This window comes from Mobula birostris, chromosome 5 (genome assembly GCF_030028105.1).
Source record: "Mobula birostris isolate sMobBir1 chromosome 5, sMobBir1.hap1, whole genome shotgun sequence".
Taxonomy (NCBI): Eukaryota; Metazoa; Chordata; class Chondrichthyes; order Myliobatiformes; family Myliobatidae; genus Mobula; species Mobula birostris.
In genome coordinates, this window is record NC_092374.1 from 190,694,503 (window position 1) to 190,717,421 (window position 22,919).

Here is a 22,919-nt window from a genome sequence, read left to right on the forward strand (position 1 = left end):
TTTCGTTCCTCAGGTGACAATTATCATCAACCTGTTCGTCGCAATATTTTCAATTCCATCTAGGTTACTGTTTATGAGTTAAAATTGACAGGAGCCTACGCCAGGGAATGAATTTTTGAAAATAACTTTATGTGATACACTCACATAAGTACGCTTGTGTTGCTATGACTGGCATTTTACTTTCTGGATTTCTCTTACTTTAAGAAAATAATAACATCTACAAAAAATGTATTAAATTGACACACAGGAAGGAAAGTAATCAAATATAATCACTTGTAAACTCTACCGCATTTAAAAGCTTACAAAGGCTAGATACCATTGAAGATTTCTTTGTTAGACTGATTTTCTGGTTCTGGTGAGTAGTCATTACAATTTTTATCAGCAGCGCAGATGTATTTAGTCCACTTTCAGTATTAAAAATGCAAATTTTCTTATAATGATTCGCAGTATTAAATCCCATCTACACATTTTAGCGAAAGAATCAGTTCAGGACTCTATGTACCAAAATATCATAACTGCCATATAATTGACAAGTAACATTGTAACTGAAATTATGACAGAAAATTACTTATTTCCTGAAACAGAAATTCGAGTAATCTTTCCTTGAAATTTAGTAACATTATTTCCACTACTTATAACTTCCACAGCAACACGAAGGTCACTAACCACAAGATAATCGACTTATAAACATAGAAATATAGAAAACCTACAGAACAGTACAGTCCTTTCGGCCCACAATGCTGTAACGAACATGTACTTACTTTAGTTACCTAGGGTTATCCATAGCTCTCTCTATTTCTAAGTTCCATGTACGAATCACAGGCGTCTCTTAACAGACCCTATCATATCCGCTTCTACCACCGTTGCTAGCAGCCCATTCCACGCGCTCACCACTCTCTGCATAAAAACTTACCCCTGGCATCTTCTCTGTAGATACACACAAGCACCTTAAAACTGTTGCTCTCTCGTGTTAGCCATTGCAGCCCTGGGAAAAAAAGTCTCTGACTATCCTCACGATTAATGCCTCTCGTCATCTGATACACCTCTATCAGGTCACCTCTCATCCTGGGCCGCTCCACGGAGAAAGACGGACTTCACTCAACCTGGTATCGTAAGGCATGTACCCCAATCCAGGCAACATCCTTGTAAATCTCCTCTGCACCCTTTCTATAGTTTCCACATCCTTCCTGTAGTGAAGTGAACAGAACTGAACACAGTACTCTAAGTGGGGTCTGACCAGGGTCCTGCATAGATTTAACATTACCTCTCGGCTCTTAAATTCAATCCCATGATTGATGAAGGCCAATGCACTGTATACTTTCTTAACCACAGAGTCAATTGCGCAGCAGTTTTGAGTGTCATATGGACATGGGCCCCAAGAGCCCTCTGATCTTCCACACTCCCAAGAGTCTTGCCGTTATTATTATATTCTGCCATCATACTTGAGCTAACAAAATGAACTACATCACAATTATCTGTGTTGAACTCCATCTGCCACTTCTCAGCCCAGTTTTGCATCCTATCTATGTCCCGTCGTAACCTCTGACAGCCCTCCACTATATACACAACACTCCTAACCTTTGTGTCATCAGCAAATTTACTAACCCATCCCTCCACTTCCGCATCCAGGTCATTTATAAAAATCAGGAACAGAAGGCGTCCCAGAACAGATCCCTGAGGCACACCACTGGACACTGACCTCCATGCAGAATATGACTTGTCTACAACCACTCTTCGCCTTCCGTGAGCAAGCCAGTTCTGGATCCACAAAGCAAGGCCGCTTAGCTCCCATCCCCCCTTATATTCTCAATAAGCCTTGCATTGGGTACCCTATCAAATGCCCTGCTGAAATCCACATACACTACGGCTGTGAACCATATCACAAAATCAGTAGCCTGTGGCAAGTGACATAAATGTTTTACCTTAATTCTTTACTGCTAGCTACAACAGCGAAGAGTTAATGTGATGAAATTTCTCAGTTCCTCTCCCCCACCCCAACCCCTGCGTCCGTTAGGGCCGTCCTAGCTGATCTAGCGGGTTTTGACAGCATTATCGGTAAGGAAGCCACATTATATGCAGTTAATTCACCACCCTAAACGTACTCGTTCCCTCACAGCACATGCAGATACTGTAGTGTGATCTGATAAACGCATCACGGTCACTTGTAGAGAATATTCCAACCAGTATCTTTAAGTCTGTATCTGTACACTGTAGCATCAAGAAAGACATGAGCTGCCAGGCAAGAGGAGCTCCGCTATCGTTAGGTAGCCCTCGAATGGTACTATTTCATTTTCTCTAGCTCTAAATAATGGAACTACGGACACAACTGTACTTTAGGAGCACCATAATCTTATGTACTTCAGTGTAATCGGGAATAAAAAGAAATTATCTATCTGTCATGATCTGCCTTACCTAGCGTCGTTAAGCCCATATGCTCTTACTTCTGCCTCACTATGGGGGTCTGTCTTTCCTCCGTTTGTCAGCACATACCGTGACACAATCTTACTGACAGAACCCGGGGTGGGAAATAATAATAAACTGCTAACAGCAACTAAGTTGCATGAGGAAAAATTATAATATGCGCAGGTTTATGTTTCATTCCACTAACTTCGTAACTTAACTTTATCAAGGTATTCAACACAAAACCAGTAAAGTCTTTTTTAGGATCTAAACATTTGGTCATGTAAAAGCCAAGATGAAGTGAAGCACGTACAAGAAAGGAAGGTGATTTTTAATACATGCATCGTCAGAACAAATGGTAAATATAATCCCAAAGAAAATCCATAGACTATTTTTAAAATATGTGGGTGTGCTACAAATTGCATATAAACTCAAAACCTTTATTAATGCAGCAGGCGAGAAAAACTTTATCTTTGTGTTCTGAAGATAAGATACCAGAGATATTGGAATACGCAGCAACATGCAAAGGACCAGGAAACCTTGAGGTTATTTATACTCAAATAGGGAAAAAAATATATATGACTGACACTGAAAAATAATGTTGTAGAAAATGTTAATGGACAATTTGAAAAGTACAAATAATGAAGATGTGTTCAAAATTGTTTGCCATATCCGCTCCAGATTTAACGCAATAAGATTGTAATCAGCGGAGGATATGTGTCATCATTATTAGTTTACTTTATTCTCCACTTGCAACAGAAGCGAACTGACTATGAATATAACTGTTCCTAAAATGATACATTTAATCATTATCTTCATTTATATGAAATATGATGCTACTCAGATTCATAATTTGATGAATCACTTAAACGGAATTTGTTTGTTTTATATATATGAGTCAAACCATTAGTGAATAGAATTGCTCGCGATTTGTAATTGAAGCTCGTTGAAAGAAGAAGGTACGTTTTTTTTCTCTTTTGTTATTGCTGATAGGGATGTGGTTAGTTCTATTGAAAATTTTTCAAGTTTAAACACAAATTAACTGACCATTATGTTTATTTTCACAAGCAAAAAGATTATCTTGCTGTTTTCAATTTTAACCGCTGAGCCAGTATTCCGCTGCGAAAGTCAATAACTTGAATGTAGGATTCTGCTGAGGACGTTTCTGACAAAAGTGAACTTGCTTCAGAAACTTTAAACCATATTACAGTGTACTATGCATTAACCAGATTAGTACTTGATTGGCACCTGGAAAAAGCACTATTTGGCGATATAGTGTTTGGAGATATCTAATTCTCAGAAAGTGGAGACATATGGTTATTCTAATTTTCCAAGTAACGCATCTGAAGTTTGACCTTTTTTACATTAATTTGTTTTCGTTTCTCTCTATTTCAAAATGAAACGTCAAATGAGTGATACATAATTTTCTAAACTGATATAGTGATAGTTAATTTGCACAGAATTATATTGTAGAAAAAATATTCTTCAGTCTCTTCCCTTTGAAAGTAGTTATAAAAGTAGTGCTCACTAACGGACAGGATTCTCTAAAAATATATATACATTTCACGTTGCGGCTACTGAAAATAATAATACTTTTCCTCACTTAAATTTAGTCCCTAGTTTGCCTATGTCCTCAGAGAGCGAACTAAAGGAGAGAACTATATTATTGTAATATTTTTAAAACGTATGATTTTATTCCTGCACAGAAATGGCGGAACCGTCCGATGAAACCATCAAAATTGAAGCAGGAGATGGTGATAAAAATAGTCAACAACAGATGGACGTTGACGAAGACGATACAGGCTGTAAAGCTTTTAGTGCAAAAGGTATTTTAAGTGAAGTAAATTATTTTCCTGAAAGCCAACAGTTATCTTTGTAGTTTTCGTGTCTTTATGACAACTGCACTTGCAGTTGAACTCCCATCAGATTTACAACTGGATATAAGCTGTGGTTGTGTATTGTAGCGAAGTGGTATGTACCATTACTGAAACGCTGCAACTGAGCATGAAAATGAACTTGCACTGGAATGCAAATTCATTCGCTTGTGCACTTGCACCGTTTCACCAATAGTCCATGTCACTTTCCCTTCTCGGATTTCATACGATGGATTTATCACCCCTATTTCGGGGACAGAACTTTCATGAGTCATGTGTCTGTTTTACGGAAATCACATTTGTGGTGGAGAGCTTAAAAAATGCAGGTAAATTATACAGAAAAAGTGGTTATTAAAGAAGGTGCAGGTAATTGGATGTCCGCAACGTGTTTTTCATATCTGTACTAACATGTGTTAAGAGTTTCAAATGCTACATACCTTCAAGTCCTGGACAACAGTAAGTTGCAAGGGAAAGTGACCATGTAAATATTCAACAATTTACAATCTGTGCCAAGGAAAATTCGGGCATATTTGATTCAATGATTGTTTGCGATGTTTTTACTATTATGGTAGGTAGTCAAGCCTTCAAGACAAATAAACTTATATTTGGATAACTGCTTATGGTATTTCCTCTTTATGTACTCGCTTTTCTTTCAGAGGCCGTATTTAGTGAAAAGGAGGAAGGTATGTTATAAATTATTTCAAAATATATAATACAACAAATCAATTCATGACAAATTGACAAGAAAAGGTATTTTACATACACTACAAATGAAGTTCCATTCTCCAATAAGGTCACTTATTCAGACTATTCCAAGTGAACGACTGTGCCATGGTGAATAGTAAGTGCAGGGTCTTCAAACGCATAGACACCTTGATACCTTTAGTTAATTGGAACATATTCAATTGCAATTAGTGCTCAATGAATTGTATATCACTTCGACTTATGGAACTTATTCAGCAGTAGTACATAATTTCAGTTCAGTTTAACTGAGGATTGAGCTGATTTGCCAGTTTGAAATATATCCCTCTTGTGAACGTTTGATTCAGATTTGGCAGTGTATAGTCCCTTTCAAAACTTTGAAGTTAATTCAAGCACATTTGGCAATATCATGATTATACACAAAATATTTAGAGTTCTCGTGTGAAAGACAAATCACAATATGTGCATGGCTGTATGACCTGACATTTGGCATATCATGCAAACTTATTGTCTTCTTGATTCAGTTCGAAACCGATATAACAAGCATTCCTCAAAATACGTGACCTTATTAATCAGGAAACTTGGGTACACTGTTTAATTCAGGGCGGCTTTCGGAAAAGGAAAATCTGATTACAACATGTATTATTTTCGAATAGTGTATGGTGTGGAAATTGAACTTACTTTTTTTCATTTTTGTTATAATTCAGAATTGAAGAACATCATCGACACGCTAAGGCTGAAAGGTGACTCATCCAGAAAGAATACTTTTAATTAGACATGTGTGAGAACGCGTGGCGGCAGAACAGATAACTTTGCATCTAGCCGTATTGGACCATAATTTTGGAGAGAATGGGACAGGGCCCATGCATCCAATATATTTTTCCAAACTAATATACATCAATCTGCAGCAATTATTACTTCACAACTCTTTTGTTCAATAGCACTTCAATCATAAAACCATAAGACATAGGAACAAAATTAGGCCATTCAGCCCACCGAGTCTGTTCTGCCATTCCATCACGTCTGATCCCGGATCGCGCTCAACCCCATAGACCTTCTTCTCGCCATAACCTTTGAAGCCCTGAACTATCAGTAAACTATTCGCTTTTAATATACCCACGGTCGTGGCCTTCACAGCTTTCTGTGGCGGGGCATTCCACGTATTCAATAATCTCGGGCTAAAAGACTTCCTCCTTACCACTGTTCTAAAGGGCCTTCCCTCAATTTTGAGGCTGTACCCCCTAGTTCAGGACACCGGCGCCATAGGCAACATCCTGTCCACATCAATCTTACCTAGTCCTTTCAATATTCAGTAGTCTTCACTGAGATCCCATTGCATTTTTCTAAATGCCGGTGAGTAAAGACCAAAGCTGCCAAATGGTCCTTCTGTTGTAAAACTTTAATTCAAGGCATCATCCTCATGAACCTCCTCTAGACTCTCTCCAATGACAACACATCATTTCCGGGACGTGGAGTCCAAACTGTTGACTATATTCCACGTTTGGCCTGACTGGTGCCTTATGAAGTCTCAGCATTATCTTCTTTTTCATATATATTCTATTCTCCTTCAAATGAATGCCAACATTCCACTTCCCTTCTTTACCACAGAGTCAACCTGTGAATTAACCTTCTTTGAGCCTTGAACGAGGACCCCTAAGTCCCTTAGCACCTCTGCTATTTGAATGTTCTTCCCATTTTTGTTCAATGTGAAAAATAGCGGAAACGCGAGGAAATTTGGAGATGCTGGAAATCCAAGCAATACACACAAAATGCTGGTGAATCGCCGCAGGCCAGGCAGCATCTCTAGGAAAAAGTACAGTCGACGGTTCGGGCGAAGGGTCTCGGCCCGAAACGTCGACTGTTCTTCGAAGGGTCTCGGCCTGAAACGTCGACTGTACTTCTTCCTATGGATGCTGCCTGGCCTGCTGCGTTCACCAGCATTTTGTGTGTTAAATAGCTGCTTCAATACTGACCCCAGCTGAACATCTGTAGTCACTGGCAGCCAACCAGAAAACGCTCCATTTATTTCCACTCGCTATCTCCTGCCTGTCGGCCATTCTTCCATTCGGACCAGTATCTTCCCTGTAATTTTATCTTATTAAGCACTTAAATGTGTGGCTCCTTATCAAATGCCTTCTGAAAATCTAAGTAAATAACATCCACTGCCTTTCATTTCTCCACTCTACTTGTTACTTCCTCGAAGAACTCGAACAGATTTCTCAGGCAAGATTTCTATGGTCCTTGAAGGAAACCATGGTGTATTTGTCTTATTTTATCATTAATCTCCGAGTTCCCCGAAACCTCATCCTTAATAATGGACTCCAACACTTTCCCAATTACTGAGCTAGGCTAACTGGCCTACAATGTCCCTCCTTTTGCCTTCCTCCTTTTTTCAAGACTGGAGTGACATTTACAATTTTCTACTCCTCCAGAACCATGCCAGAATGAAGTGATTCTTGAAATATCATAATCACTGTCTCTACCATCACTTCAGCAACCTCCTTCTGAACTCTTAGGATGTAGTCCATCTGGTCCTGGTGACCTATCCACATTAAGACTTTTCAGTTTGTCTAAATAATTGTTATGTGCAATGAGAGTAAATTATTCCACCACATCCACTGGGATTACTTTCCAGATGACAGCTGAATAATAACATATAATTTCACCAGCCCGTTCACAAAAACTCGAGCAATAATTAACATAAGCACTTACAAACCCTCTCTCCACAATGATGGCGTACGTATTCTGATGAGCAAACATCATGCATTCTCCCATAAAAAAAAAACCCTGCGATCAAAATTCTATTGCCTTCCTTCTCCTCCACCTCTTCAAACCTGCATTCATCAGAATCAAATTGAAATTGTGAGAAAAAGAAAGGTAAATCACGGAAATCTGCAATATTTCATCTCCAATGTTACTAATGTTGTTAAAACAAATTACAACCACTGCTGTTGACAGTTACTTCTCACCCCCTTTACAAATACCTACAGTCATTGACCGTGACACGCAGAAGGTTCCCAATCTACTCCCCTAAACAACAAATCTTTTACGTCTCTTACCATCTGAACTTGCTGCTCCCCTTTTCTGCAGAGCCACAGAGACCGCAGTGCCCTAGGCCAAAAGGGACAATTGCTCACGCATCCTTTACAACATTATTGCGCCCCATTTGCTGCTTAGTTGTCAATCGGCACCAATAAAAATACATCTTCTTAAGTCATGAAAACTAATACATCACGAATATCATATAGGTACTATTTAGCATTATTTTCAATATAATTAACAAAATATTTCAACATGCCATTGTTGCGTTGGCAGTGCCTTTTCTTCTTGGTGTCTTAGGGCCAAATCTTTGCTTAATTCCTTACTAGTTCGAAAAAATAACATCGCTGCTTTCCGTATCTACCTCGCGTGAATTTTGTTCTTTTTAACAGAAGATTACCAAGACAAAGGTGTCTACTTCATAAATTGCTGTGTTGATTTCTGCCGTGAGTTTCCATTGAATGAAATATATTGTGGTGATATTTGTCGAATACTTGTTGCTGATTCCTCAGCATAGTCTTGCTGCTTTTATATTAGGACCTGATGGCATCACACTAGCCGTTTTATACCCTCTGTTCTTTTACCATGACTCATGCAAAATCGTACGCTACTTTCCTTCCGCTAGCAATATAACATATCACAAGAAGTTAAGAATATTAGTATCACATTTAATATTTTTTGCCTGCCATTTTCTGAAATTTTACATACAAATGTTTTTCAGAACTTGAATTTCTGAGAAAAAATATTAAAAGCAGATGTGAGTACTGTAATGACATAAGCTTCTGACTTCTTAAACATTCAGGTGAAAATTAATTAACAAATAGCTTTGATTAAACTTGATTTAAAAGTGACGTTCCGCATATTATGACCTATGTAGAAACTAGAGTATGTCGTCAAATATTTTACTCACATTTAGAAGTAAATTAAGAAAACTATAATGTAATTACTATAGCATAATTCACTTAGCTAACATCAATGGCCGCAAAACAACATGTGAGCACAAGAAATTAAGTGCAGGGGTAGAATATCAGGCCACCTGAACCTGCCCTGTAATCATGAATGATCTATGCTGATCTTGAGTTCTCGTGTGCCTGTTGTAAAGCCTTCGAATATTTTTGTGTCTCCCTCAAACAATCTTTGTTCAATGCTTCATCTTTCTTCCTATCAGATCCCACCATCTCCACCCTTTCGTTGTCTTCGCCAGTCACTTTCCATCATCATTCAATATTACTGTACTTCCATCCTCCGTCTGCCTATAATGTTTTCTTGTCTAGATCTGCATCGCTTGCAATTTAATGATAAACTCTTCCTCTCATCTCTTCATACTAGCTATTTCTCGCTAAGCTTTCAGGCCAATGATCTCTCCCGATCTGAAACATCATCTGTACTATTCCCTGCATAGCTGCTGCCTGACCTATTGAGTTCCTCCACGAGCTGTACTGTTTGATTTTCATTCCATCGCCCTCGGCCACACATATATCCAGAGATATGCCTGTCTGCTTGTCTGATGTCTTAACATGATGCCTTACAAGGCGCGAAACGAAAGACTGTGTGGCGCGCCACTCCTCACACAGACAGTAGGTGGCCGTTGACTCACAAAGAGTTCATCCGTCCTTTGACAGATTTTGTTTTTAGTCCTGGTGGGTGCCTACACACCCTCCTCCCCGGTTAACCGAAGTGCACGAGGGGGTGTGCCGGTTGAGTTGCCGATAACCCGACCCGAGACAGGTAGCACTGGGCTACGTGGTACCAGTATCAAGGCATGATCCTGACCTGACTTGTTTATAACCTGACTTGTGTACCGGACATAAAGATACGGAAGGCGCTGGCGTGGGGGCTATAAACGACATGAAGGAAATCTGGAAGTCGAACCTGACCAGAGGGCTTAAAAAGAGGATTTTCATAGCAGTCATAGAGTCCATTCTCACGTCCGGATGCGAGACGTGGACATTCACCAAGACTATGCGAAAGTCTCTGGATAGTTGCTATACACGAATGCTCCAGATGGCTCTTGACGTGAGTCGGCAACAGCACCTGACGAAAGTCGAGCTCTATGACAGCCTACCGATGCTCACCACTAAAATCGAGGCGAGAAGACTGCAACTAGCGGGGCACTGTCTACGCCACCCCGAGCTACCTGCCAGCCTAGTCATCATATGGGAGCCCAAGCATGGGAGGATGAACCCTGGGCGCCCTCTCAAGACTATGGTCAACACGCTCCTAGACGGCAGCAGCGCGGCTAATGTAGATGAACTGAACACACTGATGAGGGAGAGGGAGAAGTGGAGAGTCCATCATTGTGCTCGACACCGGCCCCCTAGGCTTGAGTCGACGTAGTAGTAGTAGCTTGTTTGATGATTATGTTTGAAATTCCCATGAAATCTTTTTTTGTGAGCGATGATTTTGTCGTGATATCAATTATTGTCAGTTTGATAAGTTCTTTTTCTGAAAGCAGGTTTGTGATCGGTCTAATCTATCGCTAGTGTCAAAGTCCATACTTTAATCGGCCGATAGTGGGGGAAGTATGACCTGTTCAAAAAGGACAGGTTGCACCTGAACCCGACGGGGACCAATATCCTGGCGGGAAAGTTTAATAGAGCTGTTAGGGAGGGTTTAAACTAATTTCGCAGGGGGTTGGGAACCGGAATGATAGAGCGGAGGAAGGGGAAAACAGAAATAAATCTAAGATAGTGAGCAGTAAAGATGTCAGGAAAGACAGGCAGGTGATGGGGCAAATTTGTAGCCATTGGGATGAGTTGCAGTGCAATAAAGTTGCAGTGAAATCAAAGCAAAAAGTATCAAATACTGGCCTTAAGGTGTTGTACTTAAATGCACGCAGCATAAGGAATAAGCTGAATGATCTTGTTGTACAGCTACAGATTGGCAGGTATGATATTGTGGCCATCACTGAAACCTGGCTAAAGGATACATGTCTCTGGGAGCTGAACGTCCAAGGATACACGGTGTATCGGAAGGATAGGAAGGTAGGCAGAGGGGGAGGCGTGGCTTTATTGGTAAGAAATGAGATTAAATCATTAGAAAGAGGATCGGAAGGTGCAGAATCTTTATGGGTTGAGCTAAGAAATAGCAGAGGTAAAAGGACCCGAATGGCAGTTATTTATAGGCCTCCAAACAGCTGCAGGGATATGGACTGCAAATTACAACTGGAAATCGAAAAGGCTTGTCAGAAGGGCAGTGGTATGATAATTGTGGGGGATTTTAAAATGCGAGTAGATTGGGAAAATCAGGTCAGCACTGGATCTCAAGAGTAAGAATTTGTAGAATGTGTGCGAGATGGCATTTTAGAACAGCTTGCTGGTGAGCTCACTAGGGGATCGGCTGTCCTGGATTGGGTATTGTGTAATGAACCGGAGGTAATTAGAGAGATTGAGGTGAAGGGACCCTTAGGAGGCAGTGATCATAACATGATTGAGTTCACTGTGAAATTAGGAAAAGTGAAGCCGAAATCTGATGTGTCAGTATTTCAGTGGAGTAAAGGAAATTACAGTGGCATGAGAGAGGAACTGGCCAAAGTTGACTGGAAAGGGACACTGGCGGGAAAGACAGCAGAGCAGGAGTGGCTGGAGTTTATGCGAGAAACGAGGAATGTTCAAGACAGGTATATTCCAAAAAAGAAGAAATTTTCGAGTGGAAAAAGGATGCAACCGTGGTTGACAAGAGAAGTCAAAGCCAAAGTTAAAGCAAAGGAGAGGGCATACAAGGAAGCAAAAATTAGTGGGAAGACAGAGGATTGGGAAGTTTTTAAAACCTTACAAAAGGAAACCAAGAAGGTCATTAAAAGAGAAAAGATTAACTATGAAAGGAAACTAGCAAATAATATCAAAGAGGATACTAAAAGCTTTTTCAAGTATATAAAGAGTAAAAGACAGGTGAGAGTAGATATAGGACCGATAGAAAATGATGCTGGAGAAATCGTAATGGGAGATAAGGAGATGGCAGGGGAATTGAACGAGTATTTTGCATCAGTCTTCACTGAGGAAGACATCAGCAGTATACCGGCCATTCAAGGGTGGCAGGGAAGAGAAGTGTGCGCAGTCACACTTACGACAGAGAAAGTACTCAGGAAGCTGAATAGGCTAAAGGTAGATAAATCTCCTGGACCAGATGGAATTCACCCTCGTGTTCTGAAGGAAGTAGCTGTGGAGATTGCGGAGGTATTAGCGATGGTTTTTCAAAAGTCGATAGATTCTGGCATAGTTCCGGACGACTGGAAGATTGCAAATATCACTCCGCTATTTAAGAAGGGGGCAAGGAAACAAAAAGGGAATTATAGACCTGTTAGCTTGACATCGGTGGTTGGGAAGTTGTTGGAGTCGATTGTCAAGGATGAGGTTACAGAGTACCTGGAGGCATATGACAAGATAGGCAGAACTCAGCATGGATTCCTTAAAGAAAAATCCTGCCTGACAAACCTATTACAATTTTTGAGGAAATTACAAGTCGGCTAGACAAGGGAGATGCAGTGGATGTTGTATATTTGGATTTTCAGAAGGCCTTTGACAAGGTGTCACACATGAGGCTACTTAACAAGATAAGAGCCCATGGAATTATGGGAAAGTTACATACGTGGATAGAGCGTTTGCTGATTGGCAGGAAACAGAGAGTGGGAATAAAGGGATCCTATTCTGGTTGGCTGCCGGTTACCAATGGTGTTCCACAGGGGTCCGTGTTGGGGCCGCTTCTTTTTACATTGTACATCAACGATTTGGATTATGGAATAGATGGCTTTGTGGCTAAGTTTGTTGATGATACGAAGATAGGTGGAGGGACCGGTAGTGCTGAGAAAACGGAGAGACTGCAGAGAGGCTTGGATAGATTGGAAGAATGGGCAGAGAAGTGGCAAATGAAGTACAATGTTGGAAAGTGTATGGTTATGCACTTTGGCAGAAAAAATAAACGGGCAAACTATTATTTAAATGGGGAAAGAATTCAAAGTTCTGAGATGCAACAGGACTTGGGAGTCCTCGTATAGGATACCCTTAAAGTTAACCTCCAGGTTGAGTCAGTAGTGAAGAAGGCGAATGCAATCTTGGCATTCATTTCTAGAGGAATAGAGTATAGGAGCAGGGATGTGATGTTGAGGCTGTATAAGGCGCTGGTGAGACCTCACTTGGAGTACTGTGGGCAGTTTTGGTCTCCTTATTTAAAAAGGATGTGCTGACGTTGGAGAAGCTACAGAGAAGATTCACTAGAATGATTCCGGGAATGAGAGGGTTAGCATATGAGGAACGTTTGTCCGCTCATGGACTGTATTCCTTGGAGTTTAGAAGAATGAGGGGAGACCTCATAGAAACATTTCGAATGTTAAAAGTCATGGACAGAGTAGATGTGGCAAAGTTGTTTCCCATGATGGGGGAGTCTAGTACGAGAGGGCATGAGTTAAGGATTGAAGGGCGCCCTTTCAGAACAGAAATGCGAAGAAATTTTTTTAGTCAGAGGGTGGTGAATCTATGGAACTTGTTGCCACTGGCAACAGTGGAGGCCAAGCCATTGGGTGTACTTAAGGCAGAGATTGATAGGTATCTGAGTAGCCAGGGCATCACAGGTTATGGTGAGAAGGCGGGGGAGTGGGACTGAAAAGGAGAATGGATCAGCTCATGATAAAATGGCGGAGCAGACTCGATAGGTCGATTTGTCTTATGGTCTTATGGATACCATGACACCATGTCATCATCCATAGCAACCTCTCTCTATCTATCTATGTATCTATCTATCTATCCATGTCTATCTCTAGCTTTCACTCTCTTTCTCTCTCTCTCTCTCTCTCTCTCTCTCTCTCACACACACACACACACACACACACACACACACACACACACACGGAAACACCTCCTTTCACGCAGTATTTTTGTCAGTTATTTGCATTAGTCTCTAATACAGAAAACCATTAAAATATATTTCAAAGGAATAGGCACGACAAAAAAGAGTAGTCCATGTTTTTATGCTCACTTATAAAGTAAACTATTATGCTGGATTAAACCAAATGAACAACCGAAAAGGAATTGACAGACTACGTTATTATGCCTTCTTATGCCTCAGCATCACAACCCTGCTCTTGTATTCTCGATCTCGAAGTGAATGCTAACAGCGCATGTGCCTTTATCACCACCGACTCAACTCGCAAGTTAACTTTTAGAGTATTCTGCACAAGGACTCCGAAGTCCCTTTACATCTCAGATTTTTAGATTTTTTCTCCCAGTTCAGAAAATAGTCTGCACATTTATTTCTACTAACAAAGTGCATCACCATTCATTTTCCAACATTGTATTTCATTTGCAGTTTCTTGCCCATTCTCCGAATCTGTCTAAGTCCTTCGGCAGCATTCTGTTTACTCAACACGATCTGCCCTTCCACCAATATTCGTATCGTCTCTAAACTTGGCAACAAAGCCATCTATTCCGTCATCTAAAAGCATTGATGTAAAACATTACAAGAAGCGGTCCCAATATTGACCTTTGCGAAACACCACTAGTCACTGGAACCCAAACAGAAAAGGATCACTTTATTCACACTCGCTGCCTCCTACCAATCAACCAATGCTTTAACATGTCACTAATTTTCCTGCGATACTGTGGGCTCTTAATTTGGGAAGCAGCCACATGTGTGGCGCGTTGTTAAAGGCCTTCTGAAAATCCAAATATACAGTATCCACTGCCTCCCCTTTATCTAGCCTACGTTTAATCTCCTCGACGAATTCCAACAGGTTCGTTAGGTAAGATTTTCCCTGAAGGAAACGATGTTGAATTTGTCCTATCTTATCATGTGTCACCAAGTACTCCATAACCTTATCCTTAGCAAATGACACCAACATCTTCCGAACAATTGAGGTCAGGTTAACTGGTCTATAATTTCATTTTAGCTTCTTACTCCTTTCTAAAAGAGCGGAGTGACATTTGCAAATTTCCAGTCATCTGACACCAGGCCAGAGTCCAAAGATTTTTGATCGATCCACAATCTCTACTGCAACCTCGTTCAGAACCTTAGGGTGCAGTACATCTGGTCCGGGTTACCTATGTACCCATAGATCATTTAACTTTTTGAGCACCTTCTCCTTGCTGTAGTAACTGCACACACTTCTCTTCCCTCACACCCTTCAAGATCAGGCACACCGCTAGTGTATTCACAGAGAAGACCGACGCAAGATACTCATTTAGATCATCTGCCATCTCCTTGTCCTCCATAATTATCTCTCAAGCCTCACTTTACAGCGGTTCTCTCTCCAGTTTCATCTCTCTAGTATTATTTTACATACTTGAAAAAGCTTTTGACCTGTTCCACTTGCGCACCCCGATATAAATAGGGTCGTGCGGTCCGCTACTCCTTCTGTAGTCAACAACCAATTCCTTCGTCTTGCTGACGTTGACGGATAGGTTATTGTCTTCGCACCATGCCACCAGGTTCTTAATTTCCTCTCTGTACTCAAACTCATCATTATCCGGGATATGGCCTACAATTGTGGTGTTATCAGCAAACATATATTGAGTTTGATGGAAACTTGGCTACACAATCAAGGGTGTACAGTGAGTAAAGCAGGGGGCTGAGTACTCAGCCTTGTGGAGCACCGGTGCTCAGAGTGATTGTAGAGGTTAGCTTCTCCCCTATTTTTACAGCCTGGGTCCTGTCTGTGAGGAAGTTGAAGATCCAGCTGCAGATCTGAGTGCTAAGGCCCAAGTTCTGGAGCTTAGTTTATTTGGATTGATGGTGTTAAAGGCAGAGCTGTAGTCAATGAAAAGGAGCCTTACATATGCGTCTTTATTCTCCAGGTGGTCTACGGAGGAATGTAGGGCCAGAGAGATGGCATTTGCTGTTGACCTTTTGCTCACGTAGGCGAATTGCAAAGCGTCGAGGTTGACCGGTAGGCTGTGGTTGATGTGTGCCACAACGAATCGCACGAAGTACTTCAAAGCAACTGATGTCAGAGCCACAGGTCGATAGTCATTCAGGCATGCCACCTTGCTCTTCTTTGGCACTGGGATTATTGTTGCCTTCTTAAAACACTAGGGGATCTTAGACTGAAGCAAGGAGCAGTTGGCGATGTCAGCAAACACTCCAGCTAGCTCGCTTCCACAGGTCCATGGTCTTCTGTCCTCCTCTCTCAGATTTCCCTTTCTCCAACCCCTCCGGTCTTTCAAAGACATAAATCGCCTTCCCAGTTATTTACCTCATTCCTCCCTCCTCCAGGTTTCAGCTGTTACCTACTACCTTGTATTTTTTCTTCTCTTCACCGCACCTTCTTACTCTGAATCTCATCCGTTTTCGCTAGTTCTGATGAAGGATCTCAGTCCTAAACGACCACTGTTTTCTCTTTTCCATAGATCCTTCCTTGCCTGCGGATTTGTTCCAGTATTTTGCGTGTGTTCACGAGCGTATCCTGATCGAACACTGCCGAGACATTTTCCCTGCGTCGTAACGCCATCCCTCTCCTTTAATCCATCAAGCTCCGTCGCGTCTAAAATATTGAGCTATCATTCCTGCCGATTCCGCAACCAAATCTCGCTAATGGTTAAAATGTCATACTTCCAGGTATTGATAGATACCCTACCATACAGTAGATGACCCCAACAGACTCACAAGTGAAGTGTCGCCTTACCTGTAAGGACTGTTTGGGGCCTTGTATTGTAATGAGTGTAGAGGTGCAGCGGTCCTGTGTAGCACTTGTTCTGCATCCGCATTTCATACGATACTTCTTGCATTGACATATACGCAGCTAGTTGCACCATTCTCAATCTGTTCATTCCTGATGTTGCCCGAGGTCTTACCAACATCTGCCTCCACAACTACCCCACTAACTGTTCTGGCACTCTGGTTCCCATCCAATCTTCAGTTTGAATCCGAACGTGCAGCACTAACAGACCTTCCCGCTAGGATAGGAGTCTTCCTCCAGTTCAGGTGAACACCATCTCTTCTGTATAGGTCCCAACTCCCTGTATGATCCTCATCCACTTTGGCTATGTCATTGACACTTAAAAATAAGTTATCTTAGGGCATTGCCAATTGGATGTCCACAGAAATTATTGAGCTGAACAAGCCAGCTGGTAAACTCTTCATCCAGAAGAATGAATTAGTAAAACAACAAATGTTTCCATTAGGTGAGCTTACCATCTATATCCAAGTAACTAGATTGTCTTAACCAAACTTGGCAGTTCCGACCAATAATCCCACCATTAGAGAAAAGTAGGACAGCAGCATCCCTCGTAAATAAATCGCTTGAATAATGATGAGGCAAAGAGTGTTTCCACTTTGATTTTGACAAAATCACAGCATATTGTTTGCTTTGAATTTCTTATTGATTCTTGTATTTTAAAAGGAAATCTATGCATACTAAATATCATTCAAATTGCCAGGAATGGAGATTTAAGTAAAAATTTCAGTCTAACGAGGAAATATTTATCTTTCTCATTAGGGAAAGTTACCACTGAATCTGTGCTTTCTGAAAAAGGTAGAAAGATAAATACACGTAGTAGCAAAAAATAATGCTTAGATTCTTGTAAGAATATAATGTAAGAATACATAGACGAAATGAAGATTTATTTGCCTTATATATTAAATATATATATTTAAAACGTTTAAAATGAAGACATATAGAAACAACGAAAACCTACAGCACAATACAGGCCCTTCGGCCTACTAAGCTGTATCAAACATGTCCTTACCTTAGAACTACCTAGCCCTCTATTTTTCTAAGTTCCATGTACCTATCCAGGAGTCTCTTAAAAGATCCGATCTTTTCCGCCTCCACCACCGCCGCCGGCACCTCATTCCACGCACTCACCACTCTGTGTAAAAAAACTTATATCTCCGCTGTACCTACTTCCAAGGACCTTACAAATATGCCCTCTCGTGCTAGCCTCGGAAAAAGCCTCTGACTATCCACATGATCAATGCCTCTCATTATCTTGTACACCCTTATCAGGTCAACGCTCATCCTCCGTTGTTCAAAGGCGAAAACGCTGAGTTCACTCAACCTATTCTCACAACGCAAGCTCCCCAATCCAGGCAACATCCTTGTAAATCTTCTCTGCACCCTTTCTGTGGTTTCCACGACCTTCCTGTAGTGAGGCGACCGGAAATGAACACATTACTACAAGTGGGGTCAGACCAGGGTCCTATATAGCTGTAACATTACTTTTCGGTTCTTAATCTCAATCCCACGGTTGATGAAGGCCAATGCACCCTTTGCCTTCTTAACCACAGATTCACCCTGCTTAGCAGCTTTAAGTGTCCAATGGACTCGGACCTCAAGATCCCTCTGATCCTAGCAGAATATGGTAAGACTCTTGGCCGTGTGGAGGTTTATATACAACGATGTACTGCTGCAATGTCTCATGGCATTACACGAGCAATAATAAACCAGATTTCTTACCCGCCTTTACTTCTCCAAATTTGACTCATTGCTGCCAAATGAGAAACGCAATAATTTGTCACGTGCATTGGCATTTAAGTCTACCACAGAGTGAGAACATTTCTATAAACATAACTGGAACACTAAAGACTTTCTTAGTCCCAGGATGCAGTATCGAATACAAAACAAGTCCGCTAGGTAAATACACACCTAGTTCGAGATCTGTGCTGCAATATTTGGAATACATTCCTTTTAACATTAGTTCCTTACAACTTTACAAATAAATATTAAATTTAAGTAATGTGGCTTCTCATTATTACATCAAGGCTTGGTGTAGATTGCATCCTGTTATGGAGAACCTTATACAGTTCCTTTTGCCAGAAATGAAAACCACATGGCTCATTGATTTCTCAGTGTTGAGCAATAAAAATTGATCAATTTTCATGCTTCCAGAACAAGTGAACAAATTCAGAAAACTGCATTCATTGAAAATATTTGTTCTAATTTGGAAGTTTTGCTTTTGTATTTCAGAAATCCTGAAACTGGAAGAAGGTTTAAGGAAAACAGGTATGAAAAATGTTTAACTCACAAAATCCCACAATTTTTCATTAAGTTGTTATTAACGACGGCATGACACCCAAGTTGTCCTTTATTTTTGTTTTGCTTTTTAACATCTGATGCTATTGTGATCAGGGACCAGCACGACTGTCAGAGTTTTATTTTATGCGGGTCAGGCCAGTGCTTCCTGGGATTCATTATTTTGATCCTCAGTTGTAGGATTCGGACGCTCGTAGAATACAGAAAAATTCGTGAATTGGGAGATCATAATGGTCCATAAAACTTACCAGAAAGCCACTGCAGGAGAAAGGGGTATCTCAATTATAGAGCTTTAATTAAGCAATCCATGAGTTATGTGGGATAAATAGAATTTTTTAAAGTGCAACTAGGTCAAGGTGCATTAATTAGGAAAAATGTTACAAGTTGGCATGCATTAGTGATACACATGCTCTTGTGCTAAATCTTGAAAATTATTGTTCCCTTCCTGATATCAATTATACTACAAGCCATTAGAAATCAACGTCTACGTACTTCCTATCTAACATTATATTCCTGGATAAACAAAGTAACGAACGCCCATATGAAATGGCACTAAATTCTATCAAGGAGCATATATTAACTGCGAAATGATGTGTCCGTAATCTTTTAAAAAAAACTTTACCTTTGACCCTATTTTTATAAGAAATGTATATCTCATTATACTGGTTATAGAGAGTACAATATAGATAGAAACAAAATATATTTGCATGAATTTCTGAAGTATTCTATAATCACATAGCAGAAAATGAGCTCATTCTGAAAGAAAACGGTAAGACATTATTGTATCCGACTTATAAATGTTGTAGTAAGATAAAACTCTCAATATTCATAATATACCACTGGAAATATTATGCTGCTTTGAGATTTGTATGATCGGTATTTGGAAAGTTTCTGTTGGTTTTATTGTCAGGCCGCCACCACCGAATCATTGAGTCATGGAGCACAACTCTATTTTGATGTCCAAGCAGAAATCCACTAAGCATTACCAACAATGTTCCTTCAACTCCCTCTCTATCCAACTTGGCTTTGAAATACATGGTCGTTTACACTTCAATTGACTCGCAGGCAATGACTTCTGAAAGTCACATGGAATACTTTTTTTTTCTCTTTTTGCCTTTGCATAGTTAACTTTCAGTGTTCGCGGCTCAGCACATGCGTGTAGTAATACAGACTTTAGCCACTGATAGTGCTTTTTATCATAATGAATATGCAATCCCGTAGTTTGTGAGCAAAAGCGTCGAAGTGTACTTGGGATTTAAACAGCATATAGACATTGTTTGACAAATAGCAATGCATTTACAACACAAAAGTAAAGGACAGCAAAGCACCCTGAAAGCAGAGAGAGTAATTACCGCCATTGACATTCCATGGCATTCCTCGCAAAGGCCACAGACAGTTTCTAGGATAATTTCTCTCATGCTGTTAGATCTCGCTGCAACACCCCAGACATCAGGCACCACCTGCAGGTACCTGTCAGAGATATACAATCATCTGCAGAAATATTTCCTCGAGTATATTTCCAGACGTTGAATTCCATCTATTCACCCTGAAATGACAATTTCTGTGCGATTTCCATCAATCTTCAGTGACATTGGAAAATACCGAAAGCAAATCCATTATATATTTAATCTTTGGTCCAAATACTTTGCAATCCAAAAATATTGTGTACGCATTTATGCTCTGTGGTGTTCTCATTTATTTAGATGTCGACATGAAGCATCGATAAAAAAGCAAAGTTAGCGTTTAACTGGATTTCTAAACTACTTACTAGTCAAGAGCATCCTGTGTGATTATTTACTATCAGTATTTACACCACAATGCGTATATTGGGAGTTTACTTAAGTGCCACTCATCACAAAGGTATCTGATGTGATTTAATGTCCAATACACGGATAATCGATGTAATACACATATCTTTGTTATCTATTTCCACTATCACTACCGTGTAGAATATTTTTTTCAGTTAAGCTGTTAAATGTTAATTTCTGCTTCATGGTCTCATATTCAGCGTTGATACATTCGAAGAAGAAAATCAATTTATCTTCTGAAAGTATGGATATACTGAGATTCCGAAGATGCTACAAATACATAGCACAGACAGAAAATGCTGGAGGAGCTCAGGAAGTCTGGCAGCATCTATGGAACTGCAGAAATAGTCGACGTTTCATCGTGACATGACGAATGATCTTGGTCCGAAATGCCCACTGTTTATTAGTTTTGATCGATGTTGCCTTATCTGCTGAACGTACCGCAATTTAACCCATGCACAGATATGACTACAATATTTTTGGAAACAATTTGGCACTGTTTAGATATCTACAATTTAGTCATGCGCACAGAGCATACACTATCGCAGAAATTATATATCTGTTATAGATAACACAACTTGTACATCTGAGTACATAGTCTGACTAATTTCATTTAATTTCGATTTACTAGAAATAAAGAAGCTAAATGAGTGCCTAAAACAATCAGGTGAAATATGCAGTTTTTTTATACGCGTGTACTATCTGCACGGAAGCATATAATCTCTGACCACAATGATATCCACGACTTCAAGACAGTCCACCCCCGTCTAGCCATTATATTTCTAGTGTATGTGCTTTAACATTTTAACACTCTGTTTCTTAAATCATTGTATATGCCTGTTGGTACATTTCCTAGCAACTGCACTCGAAAAGAAAACAATTAAATATAATTGGCAAATTACATAGCGTAAGAATTACAGAAAAAAACAGCGTGATTGAGAAAGTTATAGAATTTCGTAACACGACCTTCCTACTTAGTAGTGGTATCGGTATTAGTCTATTACTTATGATTTACCAAGAGATATACTGTTTATACAGATCAAATCATTACACAATGCATTGAACTGGAACAAGATGAAACAATGACAATGCAGCAAAAAGTGCGACGGTTATTGAAATAGTGTAGTGCAGATAAACGATAAACGCATTATCATAATGAGGTACTCTGTGAGGTGAAGAGCAAATTTCATCGTACAGGAATTCTGCTCGAGTCTGATAACAGGGACAAGAAGCTGCCCATGAGCCTGGTGATTTCAGGCACTTACATCTTCTACCCGGTGGGAGAAGAGAGAAAAGCGGAATTCTCGGGGTGGGTCGGGGCTTTCGATTATGCTGGCAGTTTTATGAGAAAAGCGATAAGTATCCACAGAGTCCGTAGAGGAGAGGAGGATTTCTGTGAGGTGCTGAACTGCGTCCAAACCTCTCTGCAGTTTCTTACAGTCACATGGCTGATCAGCTGCAATACCACGCCGGCATGCACCCAGAAAGAATGCATTCTATGGTGTATCGATAGAAATTTAGTCCGAGTCAGAGACCACGGGGCATACTGAATTTCTTTATCCTCCCGAAGAAATAGGTACATGCATGGTACCAATACTTGGTAAGGAGTTATAGCAAAAGCACAAGTTGAAAATGATTGTTGGGGGGTTATGTATTATCGAGTTGCCGATTGCAAATATATTCTCATGGTTTATTTTTTAGGGACAATTTAAAGAACAAGTAAAACAGGGAAATAAATTTAAAGAGCACTATGTTGAAGAGTAACACCTTTTGGTTCCCAGTTCAAAATTGAATGCACTTCACACTTCTCAGTTACTGCATGACGATCACATATGTTCCTTGTCAATGTGGGACATTTGTAAACAGCTCCCTATCAGAATTCGTTTAGTACAAAGATCAAACCTCCATGGGCTAAGCCTAATTCCAACTGCTCCTAGAGAGATCCAATGAAAGATAAAACATCATCATTCTGAACTTACTATTAGAACATTTCAAATTAGAATGTGGTTAACAGAGACTTGAGAGATGTCTACATTTGATGGGCGTCAGAAATACGAATGCAGTTGCCTGTAAAAAAAAAGATTTTTGATGTTAATTATTTGCATGTTATCATCCAAGTACAGATTTTGAATCAAA